Below are 18,899 nucleotides of genomic sequence, written 5' to 3' on the forward strand. Positions count from 1 at the left end.
GGCCCCTGGATTGGATGGTCTCCCAGGTGACCTGTTTAAACAGGAGCCTGATGTCTGGGCCCCCTATCTTGTCACAATATTCAATGCTGTCCTGTTGGGCATGGAGATTCCTAGTACTTGGATGGGGGCAGAGGTGGTTCCCATATTCAAGAAGGGCTCGCCTCTGCTCCCAGCCAACTACAGGCCCATTAGCTTAATAGACGTGTCCCAGAAGCTTTTTGGTAGGATTGTGCTGGATCGCCTTCAGGCCTGGTTGGACGAAACTGACACTCTTAGTCCCTACCAGGCAGGATTTAGAAAGGGGGTGTCCACAGTAGATCAGATCTTCTGCCTAAACGTCATCTATTGGAGGACGGCGCTACTCGAGGGGGGCAGCTTGTACACGGTTTTCGTGGACTTGCGAGCCGCCTTCGATTTGATGCCCAGAACGAAACTGTGGAGTGTACTTGCTGAGATGGGGGTCCCACCTGATATCCTTGAAATTTTACAGAGACTCCATCGGAACAACTTTGCACGTGTCAGGTGTGGAAGAAATGGCGAATTAACAGACAGATTCCCCGTTGACAGAGGGGTGAGACAGGGCTGTGTGCTCGCACCGACCCTGTTCTGCCTCTTTGTCAATGGGGTAATCGCCCACCTGAATGGGATTGAACACACCGACGCCCCCAAATTGGATGGCAGCAGGGTGCCCGCAATCATGTTTGCGGATGACACCCTGCTGCTGTCCAAAACCCCAATGGGGATTCAGCGAATTCTTGACTCTTTCTTAGTATTCTGTACGAAGAGGGGCTTAGAGATCAATGTGCTAAAAACCAAATTCATGATCCTAAATCCCACCCCGAGGACACGTCCAAATCCATTGCTTGGCCCATCACGATTAGAGAGGGTCTGCACTTTTGAATATCTAGGTGTAACCCTAAATGAGAACATGACATGGGGGGCACATCAGACCAAGGCCAACTTGAAATTGGTGCAGATCGCGGGAGGCATATCAAGGATGATGACCAAATCAACATATCGCCCACTGGGCCCAGTCATCCAGATCTACAAAGCCCAGACCCAGGGTGCTGTAACCTATGGGCTGAACTCTGGGGTCACACTTCAGCCCGAAATCTGATGACTACCGAAAACAATTTCATCAGACAATTGGTTGCACTTCCATCAAGCACGCCGCTGCTACCTTTGAGGCTAGACCTAGGACTTAGATCAATTACAGAGGATCTGGGTCTTAAACCTTTAACATTTTGGCGAAAGATATGGAGTAGCGAGGAACTTAGCAAGTACAGGTCTGAGCTTAAGGAGTTTCAAACCCAACCAAAAGCTATGCAGATTCCTTGGCTAAAATACATAAAATCATCGTGTGAGAGTCTAGGGCTCCCAGAACTATGGACTGACCCAGCCAACGCATCTGCCAGGATACCACGCAAAGTTCTGTTGAAGGCTTACTATGACCTAAAACTTACTATTGCTTTAGACAGTAACCGTGAAGGCTCACTGACGTTTCTATTCATCCAGAGCAAAGACTCCTACGACCTGGAGAAGGTTCTGGATGGGATGACCCCTGTGTTGACTAGGAAGCTATTTCTCCAGTGGAGATATGGCACATTGCCCCTTAGGTCTTTCACCAGCTCCTGGACAACGCCACTAACTACAAATCAATGCCCGGCATGTGCTCTCGCCGTGGAAAGTGATTTACATGCGGTTCTATTTTGCAAGGCCTATCGAGCTATCAGAAAACACTGGCTTGTCTCCCTCATCAGAAACTTTGGTTACAGACCGTTCTCCCCCATGTACAGAATTTTAAAAACTGATGTTTCACCTCCAACTGTCTTTGCACTGGCGAAATACCTCACAATCATGTGGTTTATCCGCACCCGCAGCTTGAAAGCGGAGCTGGGCCCATAACAACTTCATTACATTTTATTTTATTTCATTTATCTTTCCCAAATATTGCTGATGGACCTTTTTATATTGTCAGCCCTAATTTTTAACCAATGTTTTACATGATTGTGTTTATTTGTATATCTTTGATGGTCTATTTGACCGAAATAAAGATTGAAACTTGAACTTGAATAAGCGCCTATGGCGGTTATCTTATCATTCTGGACCGGGGCAAAGTCAATAGTGCAAGCTGACCATGATGGAGCACAGGCTGGGGACAGGAGCCATGCTGGCCCGGTGAACAGAGTACCTTGATCCAGGTCACAACAGCGAGATGCAGGGTGCAGATGAGCGATATGTCGTGTCGAGTTCGCAGTCAAGGTGATGCATTGATTTTCTTCACACAGTCGCACCGATGCGTAGGGTCCATTGAGCAAAGCACCAGTTACGTTTGCGGCAGTTCCAATGGCAATGCACTGGGTTAATCAACACTGTAGGGGCGAAGCATTGATCTCCTCCACGCAGTGGTGGCGTTGCATTGAGTCTGAAGTGGCTGTTCCGGATGCAATGCAGTGGTTTAGAGTGCGATATGCCGATTCTACTCCCGCAACAGGGTTGATGTGCCGGTTCTGCTACACGTGGTTGTATGTCAGAACAAAGCATTTCTTTACCATGCATGCTGTTACTCCACAGTCTTTACAACCAATGTGTCTTTACCACGTATATCATTACAACAACATGAATTTGATTCCAGCTGTACAGAAGCACAACTGTTCCAGTCTATCAAATGTTGTCTATACAAACTGCATTCAATTCTATTTTTGTACAATGTTACATGCCCGCAAAACCCATCAAAGCTATACGGCCCATGTCTGAGGAGATATTCAATAAACTTTCCATTTCCCCAAAATAATCTCTTTACAACTGTTTGAGGCAATTGCAATTTTGCAATGCTTAGGATACCTTATTTTAACATCTACAAGATAATGGTGATATGTGCAAGATATACTTACAGCACAAAGGGCATTTAAGAAATACCATCTGTTAAAAAGCAGATTCATCAACAGTTGACTTTTTTATATTTATAAAATTAGGCATGCTTTCATCACTGCAAGACTTGTGCATTTTCGTAAAAATGTAATCTTTTTTTATTGGATTAATTATTTAGTTGATTTACTCAATGAAGGCATTTCTCTAGGAGCAGGTAAAAGTAGGCTTCTTGAGGGATAAGCTTATTTATTGTAGACCCAAAGTACAATATAGCAATTGGAGCACTGCAGGACCATCTGGCTCCAGTTAGGCAACCATCTGCCTTCCCAGAAATCACTGATACTTTCTCCTTTCAGTTACCTCACTGATAGACTTGTCATCCTTAGGGAGGTCCTCCCTCAAATATTTTGCCTGCGTACCTCCTCTTTTTGCTTTATCATTGTGTTGACCGTAGGACTCTGAACACTTTACCCCTGCTGACCAGTGCTAAAGTGCATGTGCTTCTGCCCTGAACATGGTAATATTGGTGTATACACAATTGGCATATATAAAGTATTTGGAAGTCCCTTGTAAAAGTGGTATAACACATACCCAGGGCCTGTATATTAAATGCCACTAGTGGGCCAGCAGCACTGATTGAACTACACACACCAGTGGCCCTGTAAACATGTCTCAGGCCTGCCACTGCAGAGACTGTGTGTGAAGATTTACTGCCACTTCGACTTGACATTTAAAACCCTTTAAGAAGCCCTACAATCCCCTGTTATTACACATATGTCACCCCTAAGGTAGGTCCTTGATAGCCCAATGGAATATTGCAATTCTGCAATCCTGGCGTTTTCCAAAACGTTGTGTATTTGTCATACGTTGCACCATCTTCTGCATGATTTGTAGATTTTCACAAAAAATATTGTTTCTAGGACTCAGGGACCGAAAGGTAACAAAAACACTGCCACACGGGTTATTACGCATTGGCATGCCCTTTATTGTGCTTCAACGTGTCATCTTTCTTTTGCTGATTAATGCATCTGGGTGTCAAACTGATACAAATAGGTAAAACGTCTGTGCAGTGAGTGTTAACAATGTAAAAACTACAAAACTGTGTATTAATACTGCCACAAAATGAGCCGCAGTATGTGCGTTTTGCCTTTTCTTGACGCATAATTTAGTTAAACATTCTGCATAATTTGATCCTCCCCTGTTGCATAATTGCAGCAGCCCTAGCTATATTGCTTTCTTTGTAGTCTCTAGGGAAATTATGTTATTGAATTCGATACAATTATCAATCAAGTGGACTGACTTTATTTTGGTTACCATTTATTTACCCAACAGAACCTCGGACAAACGAGGCAAGGTCATTGTCTACTGGGAAAACTGCCCGAAGTTAACACTTGTGAATTGTGGTATTTTAGGGGACTCTTCAGGTAGCATTGATTCCACCATGTATTATCATCAACTCCCTAGTTGACATATTTGGGCAGTTTTAGCATATGATGATGTCACAAATTAAACACAGTGACAGGGCAATCTGGCAGTGTTCGAAGGGTTGGTTTGACAGGTCAGTAGATGGGCTGCTTTTTGGGCTGTTTGTAGCCCTGTTTTATGGTCTACTGTGCTGGATTTTACTGTTGATTTCCCTGATATCAACACAAATATTGCCTGCAGCAAGTTCAAATCTTTGTAGTCTCCCATGCCTTGCAGAACACCTAGTGGTGGCTGCCACAAACAAAAAGCGGTGGGGGAGCGCACGGGGACAAGGCAGGACTTGTAAATTAAAATAATTTTAAACATTTACCTGACACCGCCCCCGCATTGCTCCTGCTGGCCTCTTCCTGGTCCCAGGAGCCCCTGGGACAAAGTCCCATCCAATCCCTGTGCTGCAGCGCAGCGCGGGGATCGGCCTGAGCGGGCAGGGGCGATGCTCTGCTCAGGTCATGGAGTCTGTGGATTTTTAAAGTCCGGTTGCTAAATGCAGCCGGGCTAGAGAAACCTAAGTGCGTATGTGCGTTTTGGTCGGCCTGTGGCAGCTGGCCAAACACTCCTTCTCTCCCCTCCATGCCCTGCCCCTCCATGCAAAAGCTGAGTTAGAGCTGGGAAACGAAAAATAAAACAACGCTAGGGCATAGTTTTATTTTTCGTTTGCTGGCTCTGCGCCAGGCAGTGAGGCAATGCTCCTCCGCCATTGAAGAGGTGCCACCACTGACAACACCTATACATTGTGTCTTTACAAGTTAAAGTCTATTTGCAGAATCTGGGCCACTACTTTCTTAGCTATCTGATTCAGAAATTGATGGCACTTTTATTTTGGTCCCCGAGTCAATTTTCTGTCCTAGTCCAACCCTGCAGTGATCACTTCATCAAACGTTTAGTGAATTGGATAGCTTGTGTCTTGACTGAAAAATAGAACCACCCCATAAAGTTAAAATGTTTAGAAACATTAACATGCTACTGGGCCAAAGTTGCTCATGAATGGAGATAGTACCAACTGTAGGTTTAGAGATATTTTAACATGTTTTGGATGCAGTAATGCCCCTGTCAAGTCATATCATTCCAGCACTATGGACTTTTTAGGGGGATGTCAACAGGAAAGTAAAGTTGTTGCAAAAAACAAAACAATCACTTGATCACCAACAAAATAACTAGCTGTTTCACAACAATAAGTATGCAAAAACATTGTAACAATAAAAAAATGAATCAAAGAAATGGTGCAATGATGCCTTTCACTCAAAAGTGCAATCAAATTCGGAAAACCTTAGAAATGATTACATAGCTTTATGGGGGTATATTGCAAAAGCCTCGAAAGAGGAAAACAATGAAGAAATAGATTCTAAGTTTGGAACTCCGGGCCTTAACCATGCCAGAAAGCACATCGCTGAAGGTACAGCGGCCCAAGGGTATGTAGATTATGATCTTCAAAATTAATCAGCTACATTGGGCAGAACTGCTGCAGAGCCTATTTGAACTATGCATCAACTCAATTAAGATACCACTGTCTTGGCATGGGAGACCTAGTTTACCAATAGCTTATGAAGGCCCATGTAAGCACCCTAACAACATGGTGGATTCATTTTCCAAATACACCCGTAAGGCCCCCCACAAGACTCAACTGGCATGGGAGAGACTGTCCCAGTACACCAATAAGTCTGACACAAGATCCTACTGGCAATGGAGATTATCTATCTCAATTCACCAATATGGCCTGCCACAAGAAGCAAAGTCTTGGGAGATTGATTGTCCAATACAACAATAAGGCCTGCCATAAGACCACACTGCCTTGGAGATTGATAGCTCTAATTCATCAGTAAGGCTCGCCACAAGATCCTACTTCCTATGGGATGATCATCTTAGATGTAAAAGGTAGTCTTTCCACCAAGTGCATTCTATGTCATTTATGACTGTGGATGGTGGACAATCACATTACCTCTGGAGCAAACAGGCTTCCAGTTACAATCATCTACACTGGAATATTCACTGACTCAAAAAATACCTTGAAAGTACTGTTTTTTTAAAAAAACAATCCATGTTCACCGCCTTTATTGAACCCTCAAATGATTTTGATCATGAGGCACGACCCATATTATGATGGACAGTGGGGATCCTATATCATCTTTTAGCTCTACTTATGGAAATACACAACAGCACCTGTGACCGACCTCACATAGGCAGTGCCAAGGAAAACACTAAGATGAATTCTCATGACCCGGCCAAGCTTGAACATTTTAGACCTATTTCTCTTCTCCCCTGAGTGGCCAAGATAGCAGAGGCGCATGTTAATAACGCACTTACACTGTTTTTGAACTCCAATAACATCTTGGATCCATCGCAAAACGGTTTCCGTCCGGGCACAGAACTGAGACTGCTCTCCTGGCCACGACTGAATATCTGCGGACCATTCTCGATTCCGGTTAGACGGCGGCACTGATCCTGCTGGATCTTAGTGCCGCCTTTGACACGGTTTCGAATGGTATCCTGCTACAGCGGCTGGAGGAGGCAGGGTGACTGGTTTGGCTCTGGAATGGTTCAGATCTTTTCTGACCGAAAGATCTTTGAGTGTCTGCCCCCGTTTCTTTCTCAGGCCCTTTCCATCGACCAGGGGGTGCCCCAGGGCTCGGCATTGAGTCCCTCATTATTTAATCTGTATGTTCAGCCTCTGGCAGCAGTCGCCAGGCAGTGGGACCTTACTATGGTCTCGTATGCGGACGACACGCAGCTTGTGGTGACCTTGGCTGAAGGCTCCTCTCTGAATGCCTCCATGGTTTAGAGATGGGCTGGCGGCCGTGGCGGAATGGATGGCTGCCAACTGTTTACAACTGAATGCTAACAAAACCGAGGTTTTGCTGGTCAGGAAGAACGTGAGCTTGTGGAGCGAGCACTGGTGGCCGAGTGCACTGGGTATGGCTCCTAATTCTAAGGAAGTGGTAAAAAATGTGGGGGTATGGATGGACTCCTCTGTCAGTTTCCAGGTCCCTACCAGAAAAGTCACTGGTATGTGTTTCTGCCTTCTGTGGGGTCTTAAGCCCCTTTCGAAGTTCTTTGAACCTCCGACACACCAGTTGATTGTTCAGTCGACTATTTTGTCTCGTCTAGATTTCGCCAGTTCCCTCCTGTTTGGTGCAAATAGGGCTGAAATAGTCCGGCTGCAGCGTGTTCAAAATGCTGCTGCCAGAACCTTGGTGGAGCTCCCATGGTTCTGCCCTGTGGCTGGCGTTATTCGGAGACTTCACTGGCTTCCTATGGAAAAGCGCATCCAATTTAAGACTTTGTGTCTTTCTTTTAAGATTCTGAAGCTCGCTAGGCCTAGCCTGTTGGGTAATCTGCTTTCCCCCTATGTGTCTCCTCGCTAGTTGCGCTCCGCGGGGCAGCACCTGGTCAGTGTTCACCGGGTGAAGCGCTGTCATGCGGGGGGCATTCCTTTCGCTGCCTGGCGGCAAAGCTGTGGAACTCCATGCCTGTGCAGATACGCAGTATGGAAAGTCTGCTTGTTTTTAGGAAAGCCATCAAAACCTTTCTCTTTCTTTTAATTTAGCCTCTGTGGTCTACTTTTAGTACTGTTCTGCTGTGGTGTTTGTCCCGTCTTACTGATGCTGAAAGCGCCGGGACGCCCCTTTGCTGCGGCAGCTGTGCGCTATACAAGACCTGGTAACAATAACAATAACAATTACATTTTTAAAAATCCACAGAAGAAAGGAAGCATGCTCACTGCACTCCTGTTTTTTTCAATGCACCTCTGACTTTCTCTATTAAAATGTCCCTTTTTGCGTGGTCACAACCATTTTTTGCTAGATTATATTGTTGGATTCTGGACTCTATACACTGGGATACTGCTGACAAGCACCCAGTGCATGTAATTTGACCCATAAAACATTTCCAAATTGGCATTACTCCTAATTGGCATATTTAAATTACCTGTAAGTCCATAATATATTGTACAAAGTGTACCTAGGGCCTCTAAATTTAATGTCACTAGCGGATTGCAGCTCTCATTGTGCCAACACCAGAGTTACAGTGTAAAACATAACTGCAGGCCCACTACTGTACTGTACTGTAGTTTGAAAACTGCTAATTCAACCTCTCAAAATGATCCCTTTTGACAGGCCTAAACGCTCCTTTTAAATATTCATGTTACCTCCAAGTAGGCCTTAATGCACAATAAGAAAGGCTGTATGGTATTTAAAAGTAGGACATGTAAAAGGTTAATGTAAACACGTCCTTAAAGTGACAAGGCCCCAAAAGCTATTTTTACTGTAGCAGGGTTAACTGTTCTATATGAAAGCATTGGTATGTAAAGTTAAAATGAAATAATGTTATCTCTGCTTAGGAAATAAACACAAAGTTCATCTTTGGATTTTAAAACATATTTATTACAAGCCCGCTTCATAGGTAAAGTCGAATTTGGGCTAAATATTTTACATAGGGTACTTTTAAAAATGCCACCTTTTACCTGCCTCACACCTCTAGAAGCCCATTTGCATTAGCTTCCAACTGTCACACAGGAGCTGAAGAGACCCTTTGGTGTTAACTTGCTTCCACAGCTGAGACAAAGGGCTTGGGTGTGGGGAGGTGTTCTTGTCCTCTGACAGAATGACCATCTGGGCAGTGCCGGGAACTTAATTAACTAGAATAAGGCCTACCCTGTCACATGCAGATGTAGTTAACACCTGGGCCTGCCCCCTCCTTTTTTCCTCCAGTCAGTGAGGCAACAATCCCAATTGGAGAGGAACTGCCACCAGAACCGGTTTTGAGTCACTGCAGAGAATGGGTTGCATATTTACCTGTCCATGCCTTTAGGGTGGGCACAGGGGTTCTGCACAGGGGATGAAGGGTTCTGCCTTATTGAATTAAGGTAGAAAGGGGCATTCTGGGATTGTTTGTAGTATTGCACACAAGAACTGCTGAAAAAGTTGCATGGATTACCCCAGGAAACTATTTCTCTGTTGGTTAGAGAGGGGCAGGAGGCATCCCACTCACAGGCTAGTGACTGGCATAAATGTGGCACCACTGAGCTCCCTCTGCAGAACACAACTGGACCAGTGGACGACAGAAGGAGGACTGCACTTGCTGTTGAGACCTGTGAGGAGACCTGATAGGCTGTTCCTGCTCCCACTTGTAGTTAGGGCAAACAAGTGGACTTCAAGGGTCAGTTGGCTGGCCTCCTGTTAAGCTACAGGGCACAACAAGCTGCATGAAGCACCTTTTCCTGAAGAGCCTAACTGACCAGTCCAATTGGACAGGCCCTGGACCCATGTGGTGCCTTGTGCTAGAGTGAGTCTTGACCCTCAAGTGCTGTTCCTGAGGTCCCGGGACCCTTGGCTGTATCAAAGTGCCCCTCTTCTAATATCCTGAGAAACCTGGGACTTAGAAACATTTTTGGCTCCAAGACCACCGTAGCACAGGGACACACCTGCCAAGTCAAGCTGAAGAAGGTGCATTGCTGCTGGACCAAAGATTCAGGGTGTTTCAGCTCTGAGCTTTTCCATAGCAGCAAATCTGTTTCAGTAGGATGTCGAGGAGAGGCTATCTGGCCTACTGGAAGCATGTTCGGCTACAGCTTTCATCCTTGCCACACTGGAAGAATCCAACGTCCCAAAAAATGACAAAGCCCGAAGGTAAAAAATGTCAACTCGTGAAGACACCAAAAGCATCCAGCCAGTGTAAGGACCTTTCTAGGTGAATGTATAATTTCTCCTGCTCAGAGCTTTCCTGCCAAACGTCAATGGCTTCACTGAGACCTCACCTGATGGCTGTCCGGCCTTGTGGAAATCTTCTTGGCCACAACCTGCTTCCCTGCCCCACTGAAGATTTTGGACTACCATTTCAGATACTAAGCCAGAAGGTAAAACCTCTGACCAGGACAAACCTGATTTGTATATATGTCCCGTGCTACTATTTTGGTTGGCCTTAAATCATGCATAGGTACCCGTCAAGCATAACCAGATGACTGGTTTTGCTTAATGCTTTTTGGTGCTATTTTTATTTTAATATTTTAATGTTCCATATTTTCAGTTCCCATTATTGGATTTCTGTCATTTGGTGTCATTTTGTTCATTACATTTTTCCAATGTTTTATAACTTGGAGTGGGAGTTTTATTGTGTTGTGTTTTGGCACTTCTAAACGATTTACACATTTTCTTAAATTAAGCCTGTTGGCTCTGCGCTATAGCTACTAGAGGTCGAGATCAGGTTTAAATTACTCAAACCTTTACTGGACCTTACAACAATAGGAGACTACCATTCACCCCAACCGACAAAACACTTTTTCACAACTCCCACAATTATTTTTAACTTATCATTTTTTTTCAATAATGTTAGGTACTCAAGAGCTTTGGCTGCTCATGTATGTTGACAACATTTGTAGTCCTAAATTTGACACCAATCAGGTGGAAGCTAAATATTCTTAATACATTTGTGTCAGAAAATGCACTTTAAGAAAGTGCAATTACTAGCAAAATAATGATTTTTTTAAAGGATATATAAGGCCCATAAGGAACTTGTTCTAAGAAAATAGATGTCCTAAAAGACTTCTACCTCTGAGCTCAATTTACTTAATCACTTTCGTGGTCTGCTCACTACACAAGTTAGGTGAAATCTGCCATGTAAATTGGGAAGGGTGTTTGGTCACTCTTTGCCAGTGTCGGAAAACAAAACATAGATGCTTTAAAATAAATCTAATATTCAGAGATATCGGCTCTTACTATTTCAGCTAGAGTCATAGCCTGCAATCCCATAGTGGGAATTGTTTTTTTTCACAATGTCCCTGATTATGGAAAAGGTTGTGCACCTGGAACTGGGTATGATTAATATACTGACAATGCAATTTAACATGTCATCAGTAAGGTAATATGTGAGGTCATAAGCAGTGCATGGTGAGGGTCAAATTATAGTTAGCTCACTGAACTATAACTGGCAAAGTTCAGTGGCTTTTTCTGTTCTTAAACAGTACGTTATATATGACTTTGTCACCTAAATATAATGTCACTTTTCCCTTTGTTTTATCAGTGAATTTCTGAGGTTTTTGCTATGTAGGTTAAGGTGTTTTTTATCCATACCTAACTATAACGTTATTTTAACTATGTTTGTTTCAGTTAATTTCTGAGTTTTTTTTTAAAGTAAGGTAAGATATTATTACCATACTAACTATAACGTCACTTGAATCTTTGGTTGTTGCAGTGAAGTTCTGTAGTTTGTTGACCATTTTCACCCAGCTACCTTATTGAGCATAGCTTTTGACTGTGTGCGGTAAGGGGTTGGACGCATGGCCTGGCCTGCAGCCAGACCTGTGCCCAATCCACCACCGGTGCCCAATTCCCCATTGCTTGCCAACCCCCATCGCACAACCCCTAAAGGACACCCACCCCACACTTTCCTTTTGTTTTAAATCGTCCATGCCTACCTATATTATCACTTTAACGTTTGTTTTTTTCTGTAAATTACTGAGGCTATTTTCTTTAGGTACGTTTTTTCCATACCTAACAAGAATGTACTTTAACCATTGTTTTTTCCTGTTAATTTCAGTTTTTTCCCCTAAGTTAAGGCATTTGTTCTTACCTAACTGTAACGTCACTGTAATCTATGTTCATTCAAATGAATGTGTAGAGTTTTTTAATGTAAAGTTGGATCTTATTACAAGTTATAGCTTTACAATTGTTTCCTTACTGGGAACCAATTACCCTATTGTAAGACTTGACTCTCACAGGGTAGTAAAGCGGAGTAGACCAATATCTACTAAGGGTAGGTGGTGTGGACTAGCAATTCCAATTTGCTGGCACGCAACAATAACAGTCAATACATTATTGTGCAACTAGTGCTTTTCCTTAAAAGTACATTTATTACAGACACACTATATATATATAGACACACAAGGTACGTGGAAATAACTTTGGTGACACCCTTATATTACATTTCACCCCTTGTGGGTCCTGAATCCCATGATCACAATGTTCCCAACATATATCAAATGCAATATCACTATATAAGGGTGTGTCATTTTCAATGGGGCAGGCATATTGGCTTTGCCAAGAGGTGACCACATTCATAAAACAGTAATAAGATTTAGTATTTGCCTTCAAAACCAATGGGTTCAATAATCATATTCAAATGCATGTGTTACGAACATAACCATTGTCTGGAAAGCATTTTCATATTTTAGGTGTCAGTCATTCTGTTACACATTCAGACTGTATAGTGCAGGCATTGGAGCCACTACCAGAGGCCCCTGCACTCTAGAGTCCATGAGCAAGAGCTCTAGCCATGAGAATGCTTTTATTTAATTCAAAGTCCTGAGGAAGGTGGACTGTAGCCAACATTTTGTCCACCGAAAAGCGCTTCAACGGGTTTTAATTGTCCACTGTTGTGGGCCTAGGAAAGTGGAATTATATTTGTTTAATTATCTATTTGGTAGAGCTTTTGCCATGCACCGGGGATCTTGGTTTTAATCTACTTAGACTGATTGGACTGCAGGAACTTTTTGGGGTGAAGTCACTGTTAATGTGCTTCGCTGAAACAGTGGGCCAGATTCACAGAACTAACTTAAGACAAAATCCTAAACTTAACATTTTGGTATTCACAGAAGGCACTTACTCATTTTGGTATTCACAGAAGGCACTTACTCATTTTGGTATGCACAGAAGGAACTTACTCATTGATGAGTAAGTGCCTTCTGTGAATACCAAAATGAGTAACTTACTCATTTTGAGTAACTTACTCATTTTGGTATTCACAGAGGGCACTTACTCCTTGATGAGTAAGGGCCTTCTGTGAATACCAAAATGAGTAAGTGCCTTCTGTGAATACCAAAATGAGTAAGTGCCTTATGTGAATATCAAAATGGTAGTAAGTTTAAGATTTTGTCTTAAGTTTGTTCAGTGAATCGGGCCAAGAATTTGTTTTTTTTTATGTGTATTATTTGAACTGTAATGAAAAAATAGTCTGAGCTTCAATGCTATGCGATGTATTTTGAATATAATATAGCACAATACTGAAGGAGAGTATTTATGCTACTTAACATGTTGGTTTTGAGTACTTATGTAGGCATTGAAGAGTTACGTTGTTGTCAGAATGCCTCCCAAAACACCTCAACTTTTGAAAACATGTCTGGGCGAGTGCTGCTCCTCCTGTAAATCCCCCACACAATGCACAGAATATAGGTTTGGGACACCACGAATAAAAGAATGAGTTGAATCAGCCCATGCAGGGTGTTATGCGGGTGCCATCACTGAGAGCAGTGAATACTGTATGTAAATGTATGTAAATGTATTTGAGCTTGTAAAGCGCGCTGCTACCGGTCCATAGGTCTCCTGGTGCTGTATAACTCTGGGGAACCTGTCCTGACTTTCCCTGTGGGATGGACCCTGCTGGGAGTCCCCAAGGTGGAGCCAGGCATCCCCGAAATTGATGGGGCTGTTTTGGAGATTAGGCAAGCTAATGTCCAGAGTTGCTGAGTGGAACCCCTGATTAGAGTAAGCACCAAAGCGAGAATTATCGAGTCCGCTGACCCAGGTCCACGACCCAGCCGCGTCGGGAATTGAACCCTGGTCCCGGGCCGACTTCTGCTCTCGGGTCTGCCGCCTCTAACAAGTGAGCCACACTACTCCACAGAGTACTGGGTGGCTCCTACCACTTTTTTTTACTTTAGCAGCCTCGCTCTGCAACTTTGTTTATTGTTTATTATTCCAATTTCAGGTGTCCCACACCTACAGCCTTTCACATATTTTTTTTTATATAGCAGAGTGGAGAGCCAACTCCTGTACTCCTTTTGATTTTCAATTTCGGTTCCCCCAGTTCCACCCAGGGCACCCACAAACCTTTACATATTTTTTTTAACTAGCAGCACAGCGAGCCCACTCCCACACAGTTTGTTTTTAAATTTTAATTTGGGGTGCCCCGGTCCCACAAGGGCACCACAGCCTTTCTTTTGGTTTTTTGTAACTATCATCGTGGAGAACCCACTCCTGCTCTGATTTTCAAACTTTGCTTTTGCAATTTTGGGTGCCCTTGCCCCACGTCGAGCACACACGGTCTTCCTTTTTTTAATTTAGTGGTAGTGTAGGGAGCCCCCTCTCACACTGTGTAGTGCATGGCTTTCCTGCTCTTCTCCGGCCGCTAGTCCTGTTGATGAAGGCAGTGGAGCAAATTCAGTCTCTTCTATCTTTACCATTGGCACCCCCAGATATGGCAGAGGTGTGTAACAGTGCTCCTAGGCTTCTGGCCACCCTGCACGCAATTCTAGAGGCGCCTTTTGGTGTCCCAGGGGATGAGCTCCCAGGACATCATTCCATCAAGCCCCAAGTAATGGGAAACCGAGGAAAAATGAAAGCTGGCTTGGGGGCCCATGCTCCTCTCCCCATTAAATAATAAAATACTTGTTGACAAGTAGCAGCCTGTCCCCTGCCAAAGTGGTGCGGGTAGGCCGGAGAAGAGCAGTACGGAGGGCATGGATCTTGCTGCGTCTGACTCTGAAGCTGGGCACAGGCTCCCAGCCTGCCCTATTGCCAATCCTTAAGCTCCTCTTGTATGAGAGCAGCTTCAGGATTGGCTTGAGCATCAGCAACTTGTGCTCCCAGGCAGACTGGGAGCCTGTGCTTGCTCTTTCCAGTTCCAGCAACGAAGTTGAGGCTGGTGAGAGCTTCAATGCGCATGAGGGGTCTGGCGGGCCTGAGACGGCTGGCCAAACATCTCATACCCAGTGAACAGATTGCCCACCACTCCCACACTAGCAGTGTCATCTCCTGGATCCACCTCTAAGACTCATAACAGCCCTGGGGCGGTTCCAGGGGATTGAAATGAAACAATAAAAAAATGAGTTTAAAACCCTTTTATTATTATTGTTTTATGTACTGGTAGTGGCGGGGCAGGCAGCGCTCCCCCGACCTAATGGAGCGGCTGCCGCTGTTGTTGACTCCTGACCCACACCAGGGAAATAAAATAAAGTATGTTGAGCTGCCATTTAAAAAAAAAAAATTTGTGCTAGTCCTGCGTACTCTAGCAGGACAACAATGACATCTTCATTAAATTTTGATCTGGGGTGTAGGGGGGTGAAAGCCTCTGGAACCCTCCACAAGGGCAAAACGGTCAAGGCATCCCTACCCTTCTCTAATCCTAAAATGGCTACTCAACATCTCTGTTGATGTTGACAGCAGCCAATCAGTTCTTATCTTTTGATCTCTTGGTCCCCCAGCGCCACATATCTATAAATCTTGAACCTTAATTTCTCAAAAACTACTGAACAGATGAACAATAAATCATAAAAAGCATGCTTTATGGGTAAAGATCTAGCTTGCTGCCATATTTGGAGTAATTCTGTTCAGCTATTTTTGATGTATCATTGTCAAATGTTCCCCCACTTGACAGATCACCTTGAAACTTTCCAGGACTGAGTTGAGGAGGATATATATATTTTTTTTGCAAAGTTTTGTAAAGATTTGTCAAATGGTGCAAAGTTATTTGCAAAATTAGAAACACTCTTTTCATAGAACGGTTTCAGCATCAGACGCCCCAGATAGTTAATGATCAAAGCTACCCAAAGAGACAAACTACATATATCTTCGATTGTGATCAGCGATCCTTAGAAAGCCGAAATGCATAAATATTACACCCAGTAGGTTGTGATTGAGGCTATAGACACTGCCGAAAAGTATAAACTTTGCCATAAAGTAATACCATTTGTTGCTTTGAGCCAGAGTGCTTCTTACTGAACACACACACACACACACACGGCACCTAATGTACTTGATAGGTTTATTTTAGTGGCACTGACAGGCCATTAAACTACACAAATGTCTTAAGTCAACCATGAGAAATTAAGTACTAAAAGCAAAGCATCTACTTCAGACTCCTCCCTTAGAGGGGGACAAGAAAAGAAATCCCCCGATCCTGGCTCAACCCTTGTCCCAAAGAGACTGGTAAGCCAAGTAGCCAAAGCACCACCTTTTCCCCTCCCTATTGCGTTTTGAAAATACAATACCCCCTACATGTATGACAGCTGAGCACACAAAGTCTTGCTGAGATGCAAATTGCATCAGTCTCACTGAAGACCTTCAGAAAGTCAAAATCCTTTTTGGTGTAACCACACTATCATTAAGGTGCTGACCCTTTATTGAATGTAGTGTACTAATTTAGGTCATGAAATAATTGAACACAATATATTGTTCTTTGGTGGTCAAAGGGAAATTAAAGGAGACATTTTTCCAGTTTCTGAATTTCACAATGTGTATCCAGGAAACCTTGATCCAAATCCCAGCTTCTAAACACTAACGAATTGTGTAGTTCTTTGCAAATCTCTTTACTTCACTGCTTCTCTTTTTAACTTTGCATCCAATCCAGTGCCATCTTGAAAAAATGTAGTTCATGATGGGCCCTGTATGAACGCCTCCCTTGCATGTCATTCCCCAGACAATATTATTGTTTTATAAACAATACTACTATTTATATTTACAGTGCACATGACAAACTGACATGTCTTTACTCATTTCAATATGTGTCAGGTTCAGCACTCCCTTTCTGAAAGGAAATACCCAATGAGTGGGTAGGCAGTTCACTCCTTGAGGTTTGGACCTACTTAATCTCTTGTGGGTAACTTGGTGAAAAGGAATTGAGATTAACGTCCTCAGTATGTTACAAAAACAATGGTCAGAGTATTTATTTATTTGGGTTATGCTGTTTGATTGCTTCACTGCACTGATCATGTTATAGCACATTGGTTCCATTATGATGATTGTTATACATTTAAAGTGTATTGTTTGGTCAAAAAAGTGCAACTAGCACATAGTACGACAAAGAAGAACTGAAAAATTGAATAGTAAAAAAATAAAAACCAAATAAATAATGACTCCGACCGTTTTTTTGTAGTGCTCAGGGGAAATTACTCAATTCCTTTTCACCATCTCTTTACTCATGGCAGCTTTGTAAGGGCACGGAAGGTGGGCAAAAGTTCATGTTTAAAGACTATGGGGCCAATTACGATGGCGGGAAGTCCGCCACCGCCGGGCTGCCATCCGCCGCAATGTAAACATACAGGATGCGCCTGCCAGTGTGGCGGGCGCATCCTAATTCGTTTTGAGGGACCGCCGCACCTATGGCGGGCGGTCCCTTTTGTAGCAGCGATGGCTGGCGCCATCGTAATCGGCCCCTATGTCTTTGGCAGACGCAATGCAGTGATATTATCTAGTATACTAAAGTGAAACAAGTGTCCAGCTATTAACCTATTTTTAAACAGAAAGAGTCTTTATCATAAGTTTATATAACATTTACGGCAGCATTTACAAACCATGGGACAAATTTATATATTAGAGGGTGGGCCATTAAATTACTCCATAGTCCTAACGGACGTGGCGTCTGCCTAATTTAGAAATGACCACCAAGATGGTAGTAATTTCTAAAGCACTGTCAATTCTGGTTACAGTCTGATGCATATTGACGGAGCCCTGAGCCAAACTGTTTACTTTTTTTATATTAAAAAAGAAAAATCCCACAGTTGGATTTTGAAAATAAAAAATAAAATGCTCCCTTCGCCATGGGAGCCCTCTCCCACTGCACTTTACCGCCAGGGTTTTCCTGGCGGTTATGGGCAGTGAAAACCAACCTCTAATTCCACCCAACTAAATTAGATGGGTGGAAATGGAAGTCTGCCTACTATGGCCCTTACTCCGCAAGTCTGTGGAGGGGTTTAATCATTGTGGAGACAGATTAAACCTCCATAGTGAAGGAATATACATACCACTAAGATATAAATCAGGCCCCACATCTTTTGATGGGTCGGCTTCAGCATTTGCTTTTGGAGACAACTCATACCAATAATTTGGCTCCGGCTCATCTCTCCCTTGGAATTTCCTGTCTTGCCCCCCTCTACACTCCACCAAAATCACAGTCACATTGAGTTGGATAAGTGCAAAGGGTCTTTCATAGAATTACTGCAAAATAAAGAAAAAATGCACACCAACAGTACATCAATGAAAGGTCTGGATCACTGTCAGTAGGCTCTTTCTTGGGGTAGGAGGTCCAGCTGAGTTCAGGGCTGCTGTTTTTTGGCCAGACGCTCCTACCTCTGTCAGGCGGAAACAGCAGCAACAGAACAACGGGTCCTTCTTACTGTTCTCGCCACTGTTGTGTGATGTGCTTACTCTTTTGCCTCCATGGCACAGACGGAACTCTATTGCAATCGGAGGCAGGTTATTGACCCGTGGGCACTTGGGGAAGGGGGAGGAACATCCTTTGACTTTGGTGGTGCGTGGAGGGCCCAAGGTCATCCAAGAGAATTCTGGGAAAACTATTCCTGGATTTCCAATGTCAGCATGCACCCACACATAGTCAACCAGGAGTGTGCCATGTTTTACACAGCAGGTTACAATATTCTGCGCTGTGAAACATACTGCCCCCACAGCTTGTTGTCTGCCCATAAGTCTCTTCACTTGAGTTGCTGACTGGACTTGGGGCCCATTGCTGCTGGTGTTACTGCAACCAAGGGTGGTGGGCACAAGCGGGGGTCAGGACGACTGAAGATGGGGTGTTGGTCCTGCATGCCCCATTCCCCAAAC

The 18,899-nt window shown here is 43.7% G+C and overlaps 1 protein-coding gene across 1 annotated transcript in view; it reads right to left on the reverse strand.

Moving 5' to 3' along the window:
* The window catches only part of LOC144762518 (uncharacterized), a 709,614-nt gene that overhangs the window by 39,943 nt on the left and 650,772 nt on the right, over window positions 1–18,899 (reverse strand). The gene's annotated exons all lie outside the window — the stretch shown is intronic.

The sequence above is a fragment of the Lissotriton helveticus genome, chromosome 6 (assembly GCF_964261635.1).
Source record: "Lissotriton helveticus chromosome 6, aLisHel1.1, whole genome shotgun sequence".
In the NCBI taxonomy this organism is placed as follows: domain Eukaryota; kingdom Metazoa; phylum Chordata; class Amphibia; order Caudata; family Salamandridae; genus Lissotriton; species Lissotriton helveticus.